Source organism: Macrobrachium nipponense, chromosome 20, assembly GCF_015104395.2.
Source record: "Macrobrachium nipponense isolate FS-2020 chromosome 20, ASM1510439v2, whole genome shotgun sequence".
Taxonomy (NCBI): domain Eukaryota; kingdom Metazoa; phylum Arthropoda; class Malacostraca; order Decapoda; family Palaemonidae; genus Macrobrachium; species Macrobrachium nipponense.
The window spans coordinates 71,119,356-71,138,979 of record NC_061089.1 but is presented as its reverse complement, the minus strand read 5'-3'; the positions used below and the strand labels follow the sequence as shown (position 1 = coordinate 71,138,979).

The window sequence follows — 19,624 nt, the reverse complement described above, 5'->3', positions numbered from 1 at the left end:
AAGTGTACGTAAGTGTCCACCTTTATATATATATATATATATATATATATATATATATATATATATATATATTATATATACACATATACATATACATAAAATGTATTGTATATATAAAAATATCCATATATAAATTAATATATATTCGTACATATGGTATATAAATATACCTCATGAGAAGAGATACTATAAAATGATAAAAAATGGAAAATATTTCTGTTTGCTTTCAAATGTTTTGAGAGAGAGAGAGAGAGAGAGAGAGAGAGAGAGAGAGAGAGAGAGAGAGAGAGAGAGAGAGGTGACCTAAGGGGGATATCCTTCATAGTCTCAAAACTCATCTACAGTTTACATAAATCACAAATGCAATCACAAATAAACCAAAACGTAAGAGGAATTTGTAAACTAAACCGTTTAGCCAGCAAACAAGCAAACAGAGTTGCCATTTCAAGTCTTCCATTATGTAGACTATGTAGAGACAGAAATTCGCCCGTAGTACTATACGGAGAAATATGGAGTTTTACCTATAAATATAAACCACATGTTCTTTTTATGTCTCATAAATGGCCCTGGTTTTGATATAAAGCAGCTCTTCTCTCTCTCTCTCTCTCTCTCTCTCTGTGGCAATATTAGTAGTGTCCTCGTATCTAGCCTAGAGATTCTGATATACAACAACTCTCTCTCTCTCTCATTAGTTGCAATTTTTATTTATTGAGTGTATAACAACGCTCTCTCTATCCTCTTCCGCGTCCCCCGTCGTTCCCCATCGTCTCTCCTTCCTCCTCTCGTCCCTCTTCTCCTGCTCAATCCCTTCTATCTCTCCTCTCGCTTCCTCTTCTCCGCTCCATCCCTCGTCTCCTCTAGCTCTCCGCCCTCGTCTCTCACAACCTCTCCCAATCGCCTCTCCTCCGCCTCGCAACCCCTCTCTCTCTCTTCTCAACTCTCTCTCTCCTCCAAGCGGACCTCTCTCCTCTCCTCTAGCTCTCTCCTGGCAATATTGGTAGTGCCCTTTTACTTAGGCAAGAGATTCTGATACACAACTTTCTCTCTCTCTCTCTCTCTCTCTCTCTCTCCTCTCTTTCTTCCTCCTCTCTTCCTCTCTCTCTCTCTCTGGCAAATATTAAGTTGTCGTGTTCGTCGGTAATTTGAGCCAAGAGATAAGGTGTGTATGTGAGGGACTTGTGGACGCCGCCTGGGTCAAGTTTGTGGTATGTCACCAGCAGCACCCCCTGTTTGTGCAGTGACATTAAAAGTGTATGTGGAGGAGGAGAAGGGGGAGGAGAATGAGGAGTAGGAGGAGGAGTAGGAGTAGGAGTAGGAGTAGGAGGAGGCGAGGACGGGAGGAAGGTCCTTGATTAAACTGTCGGTTTTTACGTCTTCGTAATGAATGGGATATGAGTTTCCATGTCCTCGTTGTTGTGTTTGTTTTGTCTGCCTTCTCTCTCTCTCTCTCTCTCTCTCTCTCTCTCTCTCTCTCTCTCGTCCCACGTCGATTTTGGTTTGTCTCAGCGTTGCCGTTAACTGGTGCTGCATTCAGGGCTGAGTTGTTGATATTTATCTCTCTCTCTCTCTCTCTCTCTCTCTCTCTCTCTCTCTCTCTCCCAAATTCTTCATTCTTTTTCCTTCCTTTACAATTATTTTAAATGATAATTGTAATTACTAAGTAAATACGTAAATAATTAATAGGATTTGTCATTATTTTTTCGATGGGGACACACATACACACGCGCACACACACACACACACACACGCACACAGCCACTGCGACTCAGGCACAGCGCAGAGATCGCGGAAGCGGAGCAGGAGACGCCAGCGGAAACTGTCCAGAGAACACAGATAGTGCATGATATATCTCGGCACACACACACACACACCAGGACTACACAACCCACATATATAGTATATAATATTATATATATATTATATATATATATATATATATTCTAATGCATTTCAGCTAATAACCCAACTGCTCAAACTTAAGGCAATAGTTTGTCATTACTCTCGCAGTTTCTATTTTTGGAAAATACTCTACGTAATTTATGTCCTCCCTACCATAATCTTTGTTTTCTACCAATATTAAACTTTTGCAGTGTTAAAGTGTTTTTTTTTTTTTATTTTTTTTTTATTTTTTCACCCTTGATAATGAAGCAGTGCTTGGAAACGGTGGCGGAGCAATAAATAAAACTGAAGCACCAAAACGAACAGGTCCTGTTAAAGAGGACCTCTTTCCATCTCGCGCTATTTTAAGGAAAAGTAATATTTGCATCCATTACTTTTCCCTTAATGGTCGAGTTAGCTTCTTATTCCAGCCGTATTTGGCTCTGTGTGTGTGTGTGTGTGTGTGTGTTTGTGTATCTGTAAAAACCACAGTAATCTTTTACATTCTGGATTTCTCTGTAATTTTTGGGGGTTGTAAATTTTGTCAGTTCAAAGCCTTAGATCCAAATGCAAGAAGCATATGAGGAAATTCTGGCACCCGTGCCTGGAATCGAACCCACACCTGGGATATCAGAATGGGTTTAACGTTTATAGATATATATATATATATTATATATAATATATATATATATATATTTTGAAAATATATATAATAAGATTCATATGTTATTGCTAACTGAATTATTAGATTATTATTTTAGATAGTTTCGAGCTAAGTGGAACTTAATTAAAGGAGGTTTGTTAAAGGTAGGTTACATGTAGCAGATTCTCTCTCTCTCTCTCTCTCTCTCTCTCTAAAACATCTTATTTTGCCTTCCTTTCCCCGCTCTCTTCCATCTTCTCTAAATTTCCCATTCATTTCTCCATTTTTCCCCAAACACGCATTTCCAGTTCCCCTTCTCTCTCTCTCCCTTTATATCTTCCCGAATTATATACCTTAATCTCTTCTAAGACTCCATATGCCACCGCCCCCTTCCCTCCAGACCAACACCCATCCTCAAACCTCAATAACCACCCCCAACCCCCAAAGCAAGCAGCTCCCCTTTTGTATAATAATAATATTGACATCTTGGTGATTGATGAGGTAGGGCCCCTTGCCAATAAAATGCCGGTAGATAATGGCGGTAGATGATTCGCAGGAATACCGTGGAAGATTCGGGATTTTTCCTCATCAATGGAGAGAGAGAGAGAGAGAGAGAGAGAGAGAGAGAGAGAGAGAGAGAGATTTGTACGAAATTCGTTTTGCTTAAAAGGCACTCATTCGTCTTATATTAATGAGTGTGTGTGTGTGAGAGAGAGAGAGAGAGAGATAGATTATTGTACGAAATAACGTAAGCTTAAATACATTCTTATTCGTTTTGTATGAGAGAGAGAGAGAGAGAGAGAGAGAGAGAGAGAGAGAGAGAGAGAGAGAGAGAGATTATTGTACGAAATAACGTAAGCTTAAATACATTCTTTTTCGTTTTGTATGAGAGAGAGAGAGAGAGAGAGAGAGAGAGATTATTGTACAAAATAACGTAAGCTTAAATACATTCTTATTCGTTTTGTATGAGCGAGAGAGAAGAGAGAGAGAGAGAGAGGAGAGGAGAGATTGACGAGAGAGAGAGAGAGAGAGATTATTGTACGAAACTAAAGCGTACGCTTGTAAATTAGAGTTCTTATTTGTTTTTGTATGAGAGAGAGAGAGAGAGAGAGAGAGAGAGAGAGATTATTGTACTAAATAACGTAAGCTTAAATACATTCTTATTCGCTTTGCATGAGAAGAGCGAGAGAGAGAGAGAGAGAGAGAGAGAGAGAGAGAGAGAGAGAGAGAGATTATTGTACGAGATAACGTAAACTTAAATACATTCTTATTCCGTTTTGTATGAGAGAGAGAGAGAGAGAGAGAGAGAGAGAGAGAGAGAGAGAGATTATTGTACGAAATAACGTAAGCTTAAATACATTCTTATTCGTTTTGTATGAGAGAGAGAGAGAGAGAGAGAGAGAGAGAGAGTAGAGATTATTATTGTACGAAATAACGTAAGCTTAAATACATTTCTTTATTCGTTTTGTATGAGAGAGAGAAAGAGAGAGAGAGAGAGAGACGTCTGTAGGAAATTGGCTTTGTGATTAAATCATTGTAAATTTAATCTTTCTTTGAGTTTATTTGGTAACTGTCATTAGAAATTCATCAACTGAGAGAGAGAGAGAGAGAGAGAGAGAGAGAGAGAGAGAGATAGAACATTTACACGAAATTCGTTTAGCGTCATGCAATCTTACTCATCTTATTATGTCCTCGACAAATTTAATGAATAATCAAAATAGCTTTGAGATTATCTGTCAACCATCCCTAAAAACATTATTCAAAGGACCACCAGCGCCCTACTTGCTATACTCCATAACAGCAGATTTTCGTCTGTTCCCCCTCCGTTGGCCCACCAAATTCAGCGCCCGGGGCGATTAGACCAACACTTGGAGACAAACGAGGAAAAGCAAATATATACACACACACAAGCTCAAACTGCCATTGATATTGCAGGCGGCAGCAGGTTAGCAAGTATTTAATGTTGCAAACGGGTTCAACAACACGGCACCATATCCCCGAGAATCTCAGCGACCAACGTTTTCCAACGTTTGGTTTTCCCGCAGTGTGACGTCATTGTCGGTCATTTATTCGACAGTTCGCAAGAGTGGATGTGACTGCGGATATGCCTCTGAATTGGTCTTTGATTAGGAAACTTGGGGAGGACTGGATTTCGCTGGAAGTGAATTTAATTTTGGAACGTGTCGTGGCATAGTGGGTATTTATTTCGTTTCTTCAGATTGTGTAGTTTTCCTTCGTGCATTTCAGGTCCCATTGTATTTTTTTTTACTTAGCATATGTTTGGTGTATGTATTCACATACACGTAGCTTTTAAGATTGTTGCTTCAAAATCGCGTGTGCAAACAATATAGCGATTAGGTGCACTCCTTGGAAAAATCATACGTTTGGTAAAAGAAAAAATAAATAACTAAAATGGCTCTACTAGTAATCGTGTAGGCAAGGCAAAATGACGCTAAGTTACACTCTTTAAATAAATTTTTACTTTGATAAAAGCAATTAAAGAAAAATTTAAAAATTAGTATCTGTATAAGCAAGACGCCTTTTTTCTCAAGTACGAGAAACCTGACTGGAATGATCCTATAAACATACCTTCAAACTGGCTTTATGCCAGCACGGGCTCTTGCTCATATGAGCAGCCCGTAAAACAATCTCTAACAAGATTAGCAGATTCCATCTGCCCTCATCTTTTAATCAAACGTTCTGATACTCTGAATACTAGTTCGAAACCTCCCACCGGATTCTGATACTCTGGTTCTAAACCTCCCACCGGATTCTGATAATCTGGATACTGGTTCGAAACCTTCCCCCACCGGATTCTGATACTCTGGATACTGGTTCGAAACCTGCCCCCACCGGATTCTGATACTCTGGATACTGGTTCGAAACCTGCCCCCACCGGATTCTGATACTCTGGATACTGGTTCGAAACCTGCCACCGTACTTCAGAATTTCTTCATATTCTTTCATTAGGATCTGAGGCTTTGTAGTGACAAGCGTATCTAAAAAGTGTGAAGAATTTCAAATTTGTAATGAATTCCTTATATTCTTACTTTTATTCACTGATTTTCACTTTTACTTGTATTTTTTATATCAATTTACGTCTCGCTGTAAAGTCTTCTCACAGGGCCTTGGTATGGTGTGGTCACGTTAAAAACATGGGGCAGGGGTGTCAGGTACTGAGGTGGGTGGGTATTTCTGTGTGTGTGTTAGGGGAGGGGTGGGGGGCGGGCCTTGTCGAGGGAAGGGCGTCGACAGGCGACTGGCGAGGATGCCGTATTGTGTGTTAAAGGGAATCCTTTTAAGGATCTCGAGAGCTATCGAGGAGGATTCGGCCTTATTTGGCGTAAGGTGATATTCGGTATTGAGGGGCGCCTTGTCTTCGAAAGGAAAGAGGAGGAGGAGGGGGGGAGGAGGAGGTGGGGGAGGAGGAGGAGGAGGAGGAGGAGGAGGAGGAGGAAACGCGAGTTAATTGAGGAGGGTGGTGCGGGTGGTGGAGGAGTAAGGATTGGCGGGGGTGTTGGTTGGAATTTGGTTTGGTTTAGATGAAGAGACAGGTAAGAGCGGTTGGGGTTGGGGGGGGGGGGGGGGGTGGATTGAAGGAAGATAACGAAAATAAAATTATCATCCGCGTCTGAAATTGTAAACAAAACCTGCAAAACATAAAATGATCAATTACAGAACAAATTACAAATGAAGTGAAAGGCTTTTATGATCTGTCGTTTTGAATTGAATCACAGGAATGCCCTAACAAAGAGAGAGAGAGAGAGAGAGAGAGAGAGAGAGAGAGAGAGAGAGCATTGGAAGGCATAAAGGGATCTCATAGGGATGAGGCAGGCAGTCCCTGGAAGGGGCGAGAAATAAGATCCACCCTCTGGAACGCATTCTGCACCTGGTATGTGGAAGACGTATTGTCATTAGGATAAAGGGGGAAGGATATATATAGGGTTATAGGAAATCCTACACGAGCCATCCTTCCTCTCTCTCTCTCTCTCTCTCTATAAACATACGTTTCGCATACACAGAACACCGATTATTCCTTTTACACACTCGTTTTACCCAATAGCTTTCTCTCTCTCTCTCTCTCAACTGATTTTATTATCAGCTTCGTATTCATACAGCTCTCTCTCTCTCTCTCTCTCTCTCTCTCTCTCTCTCTCTCTCTCACAATGTATTTCTGGGGATGGTTACCAAATAACATCAAAGATAATTTAGATTTTCATTGAATGCCACATGACGAATTTCGTGTAAACTTTCCCCCGCCCTCTCTCTCTCTCTCTCTCTCTCTCTTCTCTCTCTCTCTCTCTCATTCACAGCCCCCATTCTCCTCAGACATCAATGAAAAGACGACCCATAAAGGGAGAGAGAGAGATTCCCTCGCTCTGTACATGGAAGTTGTGAAGTTTTGGAGGAGCTGCTGAAGTTGCCAGGGGGAGTCTTGGAAGTTTAGAAAGAAGTCGCTTTACTCGGCTCTTTTATTCTCCTGCCACATTGTGACTCGTTGCCACTTGTTCCAGTCGCTGGATGGCTTGTTATAATATAGTGTTCAGTGCGGGACTTGAGAACCGTCTTGTGTTTGTGAATACTTAAGGGAAAAGCTTTATTCTTTTTTATCTTTATTGAATTCACATGGTTTGTTCAATAGCAAATTCCTGAAAGTTCTCTCTCTCTCTCTCTCTCTCTCTCCTTAAAATCGGGGAATTGCTCAATATGTATATATGTAAACATACTAGCTGCGCTCTCTCTCTCTCTCTCTCTCTCTCTCTCTTGAATGGACTTCGTTAGGCAACAATAGTGGCTTAATTAGTTTTATTCCAATCTGTTTCTTGTAAACTAAAACACATTCAGATTTGAATTAGGAAAATGAATGGATCTAATATAGTAGTTATCACTTTAGTATGTAATCGTTATACCTGGAATTATATTATTTTAAGATTTTAATATTTCTTTTAACTTTTTAGTTTAAAAATGGCAGAAAGTCCAATGAGAAACTTCATGTAGGCTGTTATTTTCTTTAATCTCTATTATTTTCTTTCCGCTTTTATGTGTTTATTTATTTATTTATTTATTTATTTATTTATTATTTATTTATTTATTTATGTATTTGTTCTCAGCTCTGTTTACTCTTTACGAAAATTTCAAAATTATTGTTCCTTTAGATATTGGGTCGTGGTTATTACACTAACAAGAGATCACAAAGCAATGATTATTAATTTTTGTATTCTCAATTACTAGAAAAGGTGATATTTAAATAAGCTAAACGTATTTCTGTCCCTTAATTTGGTGAAGAATTTATCAGAGAAATGTTGACAGTCAATGTAATTTATTATCTAAATAAATTTCATTTTACCAACAAAAAAACGAAAACTATTGCTTTCACTTATTTTGTTTAAACATTTTTCAGAGAAACTAGGTCTCTCTTAGCTGATTAATCAGTTAACGTGATAGTAAATTAATTGAAACAAATAAATGTCTATAAATTTTATTGCCCCAAAACATGACAATTTAATGGAGACGTGCAACTCTACGGTTATTCCACATATAAAATAAGAAGCCAATTTGATAAGAAATTCGATTTCATTACATTATAATAAAATTTTGTATTCTGTAACAGAACAGGGGCTTAATTTGTAGAGAATTAAATAAATAAAGATAAATAGAATAAATAAATAAAATGTACGTAGCTGAAAGAATCCTACTCATCATTGCTTAAAGGCCGATAGGAATCCTTACTTGGTTCGGTAGTAGATGACGTAACGCCAGTTTTTAGTAACCATAAACAAATCAATCAATCAGTCCCGTCTCGTTGTGCCAATATTCTTTGTTTACCATCGAAATGAAACGTCATCCCACAGATCAAACTCCGCTCTTGAACAAATAATGGACGTTTTTTTTTTTTTAATGGAGAGTTCCCGGATATCATTGTTTAGTCTGTGTTGCATTAACAATTGCACGACTTCCGGGAATCGGAATTGATCCTGATGAAGGTGGTGATTCCGAATATTGGAATGGAAGGGAATGTATGAAAAAATTCTCGGCTAAATGCCAAAGCAAGCGCTGAAAGGGAAATTTGAGATTAAAAAGATATGAAAGGCGTAACGGGAGGAAAAACCTCAAAAGCAATCGTTAGGAGTGGGTGGAAAGTAAGATGGAAGAAAGAATATGAATGGAGGTACAGTAAAAATAAATGAAAGGGGTTGCAGCTGAGGGCTGAAGGTATGCTGCAAAGATTACGAGTGATAAGGATGGAATACTTAAATAGAAAAGCTGATGAAGTAGTCAGAAAAAATGACATTAATTTAAAGAAAAAACGCAATACACATAATGAAGCCTTCGCGCTGTTATGTGAATTACCGTCAAAAACAAATTTAATAAATAAATAAAGAGAAAGAAAAAAAAAAGAAGTAAAAAATGCGCCAAAGGTTCTTCGGCGCAATCGAGTTTTCTGTACATCCTATGATCAAGGCCATCGAAAGTCGATCCATTTTTCTGTGGTCTCGGCATAATGCTGTATGAGGCGCGCGGCTCATGAAACTTTATCCACGGCCTGGTGGTGGCCTGTCCTATATTGTCGCCAGACGCACGATTATGGCTGACTTTAACCTTAAATAAGATAGAAACTACTGAGGCTAGAGGGCTGCAATTTGGTATGTTTCATGATTGGAGGGTGGATGATCAGCGTGGCAATTTGCAGCCCTCTAGCCTCAGTACTTTTTAAGATCCGAGGGCGGACAGAAAAACAGTGCGGAGGAACGGACAAATGGCCGTCTCCATTTTTTTTTTTACAGAAAAATTATAAGGATAAAAGATAGAGACTGATTTATCCATTTTATTAACAATTTCTTTTATAAGGGGGGCCGGAGGGGGTTCAGGGGGCGGGAGAGAGCTACTTCTCGCCGAGAGAATTTATTATATTCAAAAAGATATTTCGGAGCTTTTTCGTCATTTTACGAAATGGCGAAACTTGATGTGATCACATTATATTAACGGCCTGATATCAGCCTTCTTTCATAAGTCGGGTTTTATGTCTTTTTGATGACTTCCCCGGGGTAATAATGGAGGCTAATTTTGGCTTGAATAATTTTTTTTTTATACATAGATATATATTACATATATCTATATTATATATCTAATCTTATATTATATAAGATATATAATTATATATATTAATTATATATATATATTATCTATCTAATAGTTATAATGCCGTATATATAGATATATCTATATATATAGATATATCTATATATATTATATTATATCTATATATATATATCTATATTATATATATATAAAGTTATAATTTAATTTATAATCTAATATTCTTCTAAGCTATGATCTAATATAATTATATTATATATATATAGTAATATATAATAATATATCTTATATATATGATATATTCTAATATTCTTGGCTATTCTAGTGCCTATACTTATAGTTAATATATTATATCTAATTATATATATACTACGCTATATATATAATAAATAATTATTTATCTATCTCTGCTATATATATATATATATATTATATATATATAGTCTTAATTATTTATATAGATATATTCTATATTTATATATTATCTATATATTCTATCTACTCTACTATATATATTGCTTATATATATTATTATTTATTATATCTAATATATATAGATAATATATTGATATATATAGATATTTAATATAATATATCTATATATATATAATCTGATTATATCTATATATGATATATTATAATATATACATTAGCTCGTGCACCGCGTGTTCAGAACTTCGCGCACATTTTGTCCTAAATTCGGATAGTGTTATTCATAATTATTATTATTATTATTATTATTATTATTCGATATTATTATTATTAGTTATTATTATTAATATTATTATTATTATTATTATTATTCTACTATGATATATTGTTTATTACATTCTACCTAAGGTTGAAGATGAAGTCTCTCTCTCTCTCTCATGTATATATTGTATTAATATAATAGATAATTTGTTTTTTATTATTATTATATTATATAATTAATATAAATATATATGTATTATATATATTATATGCATGTATATACATATGTATACACGTATACATATATATATATATATATATATAGTGTATATATATATATATATATATATATATATATATGAATATATATATATATATATATATATATATATATATATATATATATATATATATATGTAGCTTTGTACACCAACAATTGTAAATTCCATCGAGTTTCCTCCTCTCTCATAATTCCCACCGAACCCAGGCTATGCTTATAGAAGGGGACTGTAAACAATAGGTTTCCCACCCCCGTCGGCCACCGTATTAAAGAACAATCGAAACCCTTAATGGTCGCCGGGGCATACAGGTTAATGGGGCATCTCCATCACCGTCGCTTCCGTCGTTATAACAATCGTCCTGTGGGGGGAAGTTCTTAGGACGCTCTCGTTTGGGTAAGTAGAGCTCATCTTCACACAGGCGGTCCTTGCCTGAGAGAGAGAGAGAGAGAGAGAGAGAGAGAGAGAGTTACAATGAGATACAAGGATAAGGATGTCTCAAAGACTTGTTAGTCCATCCTAAGGGGAGACATCGTGTGCTCAATTACCTGTAGGAGCAGGTTTTACTGTGCGTTCACTGTGTCCTAATGATTTTGTCTAGCTTTCTTTTAAACTCTTCAACACTCTTGCTGTTTACAACTTCTGGTAGCAGAAAGAGAGAGAGAGAGAGAGAGAGAGAGAGAGAGAGAGAGAGAGAGAGATCATGTTTTTTTTTAGTGACCAGAGATAAACGTCGCAACGATGCCCAATTCTGTATCGGTCAAACTATTACGGTAACTTTTTTTTTATATACTTTAATATTCTGGCCTGACAACTGAACAGAATTTGAGAAATGGATAGAAGTGACTAACGTATAAATGCCTTTTATTGTAGACATATCGCATAATACCTTAATTCCAATCACTGTTAATGACAGAGAAAGTTTTTAGGTGTGTATTTTGCGTAGTCTTATGCTAAATATCGAAGGAATGTTGTAATAAATCTGATATTTGCCATCAAAAGGTTGATACTGATGCAATAACGAGTTTATTTTTGGGTTTTGTAAAAGTAAGGACATATTCCCGAATGATTCGTGAGCGCATGCGCGGTCTCTCACCTGCACCTGAACTTTTTTTTTTCTTTTTTTTTAACGCACGTAGAGGTGGGCACTAAACGTGTGAATTTGTCTAGATTTTAATGTCTGCATATTGTTTTTTTGTTTTTTTTTTTTTTAGGAATATGTTGGTACACGTACTCAGAAATATCATGAATATCTTAAAATGCTTTAGAATTATGAATATCATGAATATCTTAAATTACTTAAAAATTATGAATATTATGAATATCTTTGATTACTTTAGACTTATGAATATCATGAATATCTTGGATTACTTTAGAATTATGAATATTATGAATATCTTTGATTACTTTAGAATTATGAATATATCATGAAAATATGATACTTTAGATTATTTAATGAATATCATGAACTTGGTTATTTAGACTTATGAATATCATGAATATTTTGGATTACTTTAGAATTATGAATATTATGAATATCTTGGATTACTTTAGAATTATGAATACGTAAAATTACTTTGGCATTATTGAACGACGCACGCCTGTTGTTATCTTATGAAATTCCCGTCCACAGAAAGCACTTTTGCCTCAGTTCGAGGGGGAACTCGTTTTGCTCGAATTCTCTGAAAACATTTCTTTGTCTTCCTTATTCGCTTGCTTAATATTCCCACCCTGTTTGTGTTCGAAAGGCGCCTTTTCCGTAACTGGATGTTCCCTTGTTTACCATCACGTTTTTTTTTTATTTCTAAGAAGCTTATTGCAGGCTGACAGCAAAAGGGGAAAGCGCCCTTCAATTGAACTGCCAACCTGGCTGAATGTCCTTTTCCTTGCTTCGAACGAACATAAACCGATTTCCTTACATTGGACAAGTCTCCTCCCCCACCCTTTTTTTTTTCTAAGTTTTCCCATCCTTTTTATTTTCTTCTTTTTCTTACTCTCCCATTTCCTTTTACTCGGATCTAAAATCCAGCTTTAAATGCCGATGTTTTGAAAATAAAAAAAAAGTGAAAAAAAAGGATATAGAAATAAACTATCGGACACGTATAGCGCTACCCAGGACGCCTTGGACGAGGAAACACCGTGGGACTCTTTCCTTTAGGGACGCCAGACTTGATTACGGGCGCGTTTTATTCATCGGCGGGTGCGTTTTATTTTGTTACTCTCCAATTGCGTTTATCATGGGCGAAAGTTTTGATGGCGCTGGAAGACTAGTTGAGTTATGGACGGCTGCCTGGAATTTGTATTCCATTTTCTTCCTATTTTCTCACTATTTTCTGGTCTTCTTAACTTGTCAGTCGCTTTCGTGATCTGGTGTTTGCGAATGCTTGATACCAATTGGATGAATTCCTACAGTTTTCTGAAAAAGTGGATACTATTATTGAAAGCAATTTTTTCTATGTATGAAGGCCATTTATTGTATAAAAACAAGTGTTCAGTTTGGAAATTATTAAAGATTTTAAGGCGTAAAGACAATTTGTAAGCAGATTAGTTAATAAATTCTTAGTAGGCCCGTTTGGAGAAAGAAATTCAAACGCAGATGTGATTGAAAACTCGGGTAAACAGCTACTTTAATTTCCTTATTAGCCTCGTTGTTCAAAAAAATGTCTGATTTCGTAAAGAAGAGTAATATATATTCACTATAATTATAGATTCCGGATTTAAGTTACTTAGAAGTCAACGGAGCTAGAGTACTGCAACTCTTTATTTGCAGACGATCTGTGCAATAGATTTAGAGGACATTGAATTGTCTATGGCAACCAAGGTGGAAATATTTAAAAGAAATTAATTGTTGAGCACATTCTCCTATATAGAAGTAAAGTGCGGTAGGTGAAAGCGTACGAAAGAAATGGCTTATGCATTCTATTATTAAAAAAACAAAAATTATTATTAACACGTCCTAGATCTTCCACAGCGCAGAAAATTCCTATACGCCAACAACGGAAGAAACATTGAAATAATAACATTTATTCAACCCGAGTTGAGATTATTAAAAAAAAAAAAAAAAGCTTCCTAATTCTTATGTTCCTTTCCTGTTCTGCAAACTCACCATCGCAGCGGCGTGTTTACTTTTAAGAGAAATGATATTGGATTTGTCTTCAGGAGAATCAAACAGCAGTGTGTGTGAGTGTTGTTCCAGCAAGTAATATACATACGGAACATATTTGTCTTGTCAATATTAGGACGGTGTCAGAAAAGAGGAGGAGGAGGAGGAGAGAGAGAGAGATTCGAGAACAGAAAGAAAAAATAAAGAACGTAGGAAGGGTTGGTCTGTCCCTTTCCCTCAGAGGTGCTCAGCTCACTGGTATTATCCATTTTAGGAATAATATTTGCTCTCTCTCTCTCTCTCTCTCTCTCTCTCTCAGTTCCTCGTTGGACGAGTGGTTTTCGCGCGCTCGGCTACCAATCCGGTGGTCCGAAGTTCGATTCTCGGCTCGGCCAACGCGGAATCAGAGGAATTTATTTCTGGTGATAGAAATTCGTATCTCGATATAATGTGGTTCGGATCCCACAATATGCTGTAGGTCCCGTTGCTAGGTGACCAATTGGTTCCTAGCCACGTAAAAATAACTAATCCTTCGGGCCAGACCTAGAAGAGCTGTTAATCAGCTCAGTGGTCTGGTAAAACTAAGATATACTTAACTTATATGCATTCTACCAGCGAATAATTATAATACGGCTACAGGCAGAGGTTCAAGTTTGTGCTGAAAGATTAAACCATATGTTCATCTAACCAGATATGATGGTAAATACGTCATTAAAAATTACGGACGTCTGAAAAAGGACTCACAGGCCAGAATATTTTTCAAATGTTCTCAATAGGCTGAATTTCTTTTAATACAATTTTAAAGTAATGGGAAAATTTTCGAGGTAGTTTTCCGTAAACAATTTTAAGTAAATGTGAAAAGTAATTGATGTAATGAAACTGAATAATGCTGTTAGAATTGTGTAAATGATGACAGCACTAATTACTTAAACGTATGAACCGATGATTAAAAACACCTTAGCAACCATGGTACAATATTCGAATAAGTGTTTATGTATGTTGGGAACATTCATTAAAATAATTTGAAATCTCATCAATGTCATTACAAGTAGTCAGAGAAAACCACAATTTTATTTTAATACATTTTTGTCTATTTATTGATTTATGACTTTTTTATTTATTTTTTTTTTTTTTGTTTTTTTTTTTAGATAAGCGAGCTTTCTTCTTTCTGTATTTGCCTTTACCTCCTCCTACTTCTTCCTAATGAACACCATATATTATTCTTTGGGTGCTTGATTTTCCTGTCAGTGGCCCCTGTGGTGGGCTTGTTCCATATGAATATGGTTCATCTTGTGAATAATAATAATAATAATAATAATTTACCACATAAAAACATAAACAGAATACTTCACAACTCATGGTATACCTGTGAATCCTGTTAATGACTTGACTATCTTTCTTTTTCCAGAGTCTCTTGGTTGGCAACAGCGACACCTACACCGAGGTCAAGAACAGCCTGGTTCGACCTCTCTTGGCCTCCAGAGTGAGGGTGGAGCCGTTCAGCACTCACCCCAGGGTGGTGTGTCTGAGACTGGAGCTCTTCGGTTGCAACTACACTGGTAAGTCCGGCGAAAACTTTGGACTTGTTCCGCGTTGAGCATCTTGAGGTTATACATAGTAGATTCACATCAGCCGTACATCTGATGCGTATTCTGATTGGTTGTTGATAAGCCAATCACAGGGCCGGAAACTCAGTCTCTCGAGAGTGTTGCACAGGTATAGTAGATTCACATCAACCTTGCATCTGATGTCTAGGCCAGTCCCTTACGACGCTCCTGGTTGGCCGTTGACAAGCCAATCACAGGGCCGGAAACTCTCAGTCTCTCTCGAGAGAGTTCACAAGGCAGGATGTGTGTTCAACCTCTCCTGAGGGATACTTTTGAAAGGCGTATCCTTCAGGAGAGGTGGAACATACATCCTGCCTATGTGAACTCTCGAGAGAGACTGAGAGTTTCCAGCCCTGTCACTGGCTTATCAACAGCCCATCAGGAGCGCCGTAAGGGGATGGCCGAGACATCGGATGCACAGTTGATGGGAATCTACTATAGCTATGTGAACTTTCTCTTGAGAGGCTGAGAGTTTCCAGCCCTGTCACCGGCTTATCAACAGCCAATCAGCAGCGTCGTAAGGGGATGGCCGAGACATCAGATGCACGGTTGATGTGAATCTATTATAGTCTCGTATACTTTTGTACACTTCATTGAACGCATACTTTTGTTTTTTGTTTGATATACTGAAGTTACACAGCTAAACTTCAGTGGATATCTCTTTTTTTATTATTGTTCTGTATCTATCCCTCGAAGCTAAGCTTGTGTACTGCATTGAACGTAGACTTTCATTTTTCGTTTAATGTGCTAAAGATACCGCTACTAAACTTCAATTGATACCTTGTTCTCTTGTTCTGTATTAATCTCTCGAAGCTAAGCTTGTGCACTGCATTGAAATCAAGCCTTTGATTGTCTTTAAACTTATTCAAGTTACAGAAGTAGGTTCCATTGGATAATTTGATCTAATTTTACCGTAAAAATACCTGTCACGAAAGTAGGATCGAGGTCTATATAAACCTTGGTTAAGATGCTGTGAATAAGATTAATAAAAGGTTTTAGATTTGCAGCAAGCCTGTCTTAAGTTACTCTGGTAAGTTGCAGTGAATACCCAGACTTATTTTCATCGACACCTGTTTTATGTGCTAACTCAAGCTACCCTTTCAATAACCCAAGAACTCGATGCTGACGTCAGGGAGTCGAGCTGTTTTGTTTTTTATATTTCCCACGGGCTCGTCTTAATCGCCTTATTTGGTAAATGGAAATGTTTAACTGATGAGAGAAGATTTATTCGTCGTATATTACGTATATAAAAGATGACCTTTGCGCGACTGGTATTACGAATAAATCATTATTTTTGGTCACGGAGCTTAAGGAGTATTTATATTATTTATATTGAGTATAGCACTAATATTCCACCGTGTTTTTACCTCGTTTATGGTCATGATAAATTATTTATATGATTATTGTTACAGTCTCCTTTGAATACATAAAATTATTAACTTGCCTGTCCTAGACGCGTTGTTGTTATTTTAGCTTCTCTTCAACGATTCCGTAAAATTATCGATGTTAAATTTATTACACTTTAAATTATCTAGGATTTATATAGTCTCGGAGATTATAATATATATAATATATATATATATATAATATATATATATATATCTATATAATATATATATATATATATATATATATCACCAAGTCTTTCTAGAAAACTGAAATGTACAGTTTATAAATAATGTTATTATTGAACGAAAAAATACTTGATCCAACGGTAATTCGTATAAAGGTTTTTTTTATATATCTTTTTTTTTTTTCTCTTTACGAAATAACCTTCCTCCCTGACGCCCCAGCTTTGAAGATACGTTAATTGCGAAAAGTATTTGTTCGTGTTAATGAGGCAGGAATAACTTTTCGTCTCTAACGAGCTATTGAAAAAAAAAAAGGAGCTGCGTTTAAGTAGTCTTCACTGGTAATTTGCAGCCATGAATTCTGCGATGAAAACACGCGAGAGAACTCTGTGCTTTCTCGCAGTAAATGGATTGAAAATGTTCTGGGGAGGAGTTTTCTCTCAAGCTGAAAGAAAGGTGTGTGCTTCAGAGATACCACAAGGTGGGATTTTGTGAATCAGGCATCCTTCAAAGAAAATGGGGGTGATTATCAAAATGATTTTGTAACTCGGTTTCGTTTTCGTTTACTCGGGCAGTAAGCCTACAGACTACTTTGTTGTTCTTCTTCTTTTTTCTTCTTCGTCTTCTTGGTTTGAAAAAGGTGTTCCACGCTCAGTTAAAGATACTGGAATTTTAGGATAAGATGTTTATGATTTATTTATTAAAGTGTAAATGTACAAACTAAATAATGTGCATGTTAAATTGTACAGAACAATTATTGATAATGAAATACAGCGTATTTATTTTGATTTTCGTTGGTGAAACAATGCGCTATTTGACCGCAGATTTTAGCAAGCGCCCTGAGTAAGCTGGAAGTCGGATCACGCTTTTTTTTTTTTTTTTTTGCAATTCACTTGATGGATTACATTGAGAAATTGCACAATTGCATCACGACTGAATTAAATGTCAGTACGATTCCCAGAAGACTGGAGAGACATCTTTGTAATAAGCGAAAAGAAGTCATACTTTTTTTTAGGATAAATTCGATGACATAATAGAATCATCGCGGATTTTAGACTAGACTTCTAATGCAACACTGCTATTTGCTCTTTTATGAAACTCAGTGAAAAAGTTCTCGTAATTGAGATAACTACATAGAAAAGTAGCAGTTTCAACAATTGCACACAACCAGATAAACACAATACCATATTTCCTTTTCGTCAGTCAATGCAAAAACAGCAGGCTGCAACGTTTTTCCTCTTCAATCATTGCAAAAACAACAGGCTGCAACGTATTTCCTCTTTTGTAATCGGTACAAAAATATATCAGGCTGCAACATATTTCCTCTTCTGCAATTGATACAAAAATATATCAGGCTGCAACATATTTCCTCTTCTGCAATTGATACAAAAATATATCAGGCTGCAACGTATTTCCTCTTCTGCAATTGATACAAAAATATATCAGGCTGCAACATATTTCCTCTTCTGTAATTGATACAAAAAATTATCAGGCTGCAACGTATTTCCTCGTGTGTAATCGGTACAAAAATATATCAGGCTGCAACATATTTCCTCTTCTGCAATTGATACAAAAATATATCAGGCTGCAACGTATTTCCTCTTGTGTAATCGGTACAAAAATATATCAGGCTGCAACATATTTCCTCTTCTGCAATTGATACAAAAATATATCAGGCTGCAACATATTTCCTCTTCTTCAGTCATTGCAAAAACGACAGGCTGCAACATAAGCAACTGTCCAGTCCCTGTTGACGCTTTACCTCTCATTTAAAGTGTCCTTCATTATGCAAACGAGCTCGAATAAAACTTGAGAGAATATGAAAGAAGATTATTCGCCCTCGCCCCGCCGAAATTTTCATCGCTAGACCGAATTGCTTTTTTTTTTTCCTCATGATTGCGTCATAGTCTTTGCAAGACTCCGGGTTCATTTGTATGCATATTAATGCAGTCTAGGATATCTCTGGGTTGCGCGAAAGACTTTCTGAGAGACACTTTCTGAAGTTCTGAAAGACACTTCAGTTTTATGGTATGGGGCTCGTAATTAACGTGCGAGATTTTAGTTATTTTTTTAGATTTTTTTTTCTTCTCGGGAAGATTGAAAGTGAGTTTCAAATATGTCCAGTTTTAATGCTTTTTTTTTTTTTTTTAGAAATTGCTCAGTATAGGGAAGTAGATTCTCTCTCTCTCTCTCTCTCTGACACAACCAAGAAGCCTTGTTTCTGTAAAGTATAAGCAGAGCAAAGCACCGTTGCTGTCAGATACTTTCATTATGAATATAATTCCATTTATCAAACTCACTTAGAGAAATATATATATATATATATATATATATATATATATAATATATATATATATATATATATATATATATATATATATAACAGGACCTCGTTTATACAGATTTGTATTCCAACGGATATTTTATTTCAATAGAGTGACAAATCTCGAGGAATCCTTGAAAAGCTGGTAACTTTAGTGAATAAAATCTCTTATGAGGTACCATCCTGTATATATGAGGTCGTATTATATATATATATATATATATATATATATATATATATATATATATATATATATATATATATATATATATATATATACTCTTCGCCCTTTTTAAGCATCAATGGCAGGCAGCAGAATTCCTACAGTATATTAATTTACAACACACTAATATCAAGTTTACTATAGAAGAGGAAAAGGAAAATTGTCTACCATTCTTAGACATTTGCGTTAACAGAACTGACCATCAAT

The 19,624-nt window shown here is 36.2% G+C and overlaps 1 protein-coding gene across 1 annotated transcript in view; it reads left to right on the top strand.

The window, feature by feature from the left end:
- Positions 1-15,118: 15,118 nt before the first annotated feature.
- LOC135194998 (epithelial discoidin domain-containing receptor 1-like) overlaps positions 15,119-19,624 on the top strand; it is an 83,908-nt gene continuing 79,402 nt past the window's right edge. The window contains exon 1 of the mRNA XM_064221269.1: positions 15,119-15,252. The gene's annotated coding sequence lies outside the window, so the exon portion shown is untranslated. The remainder of the gene's footprint in view (positions 15,253-19,624) is intronic.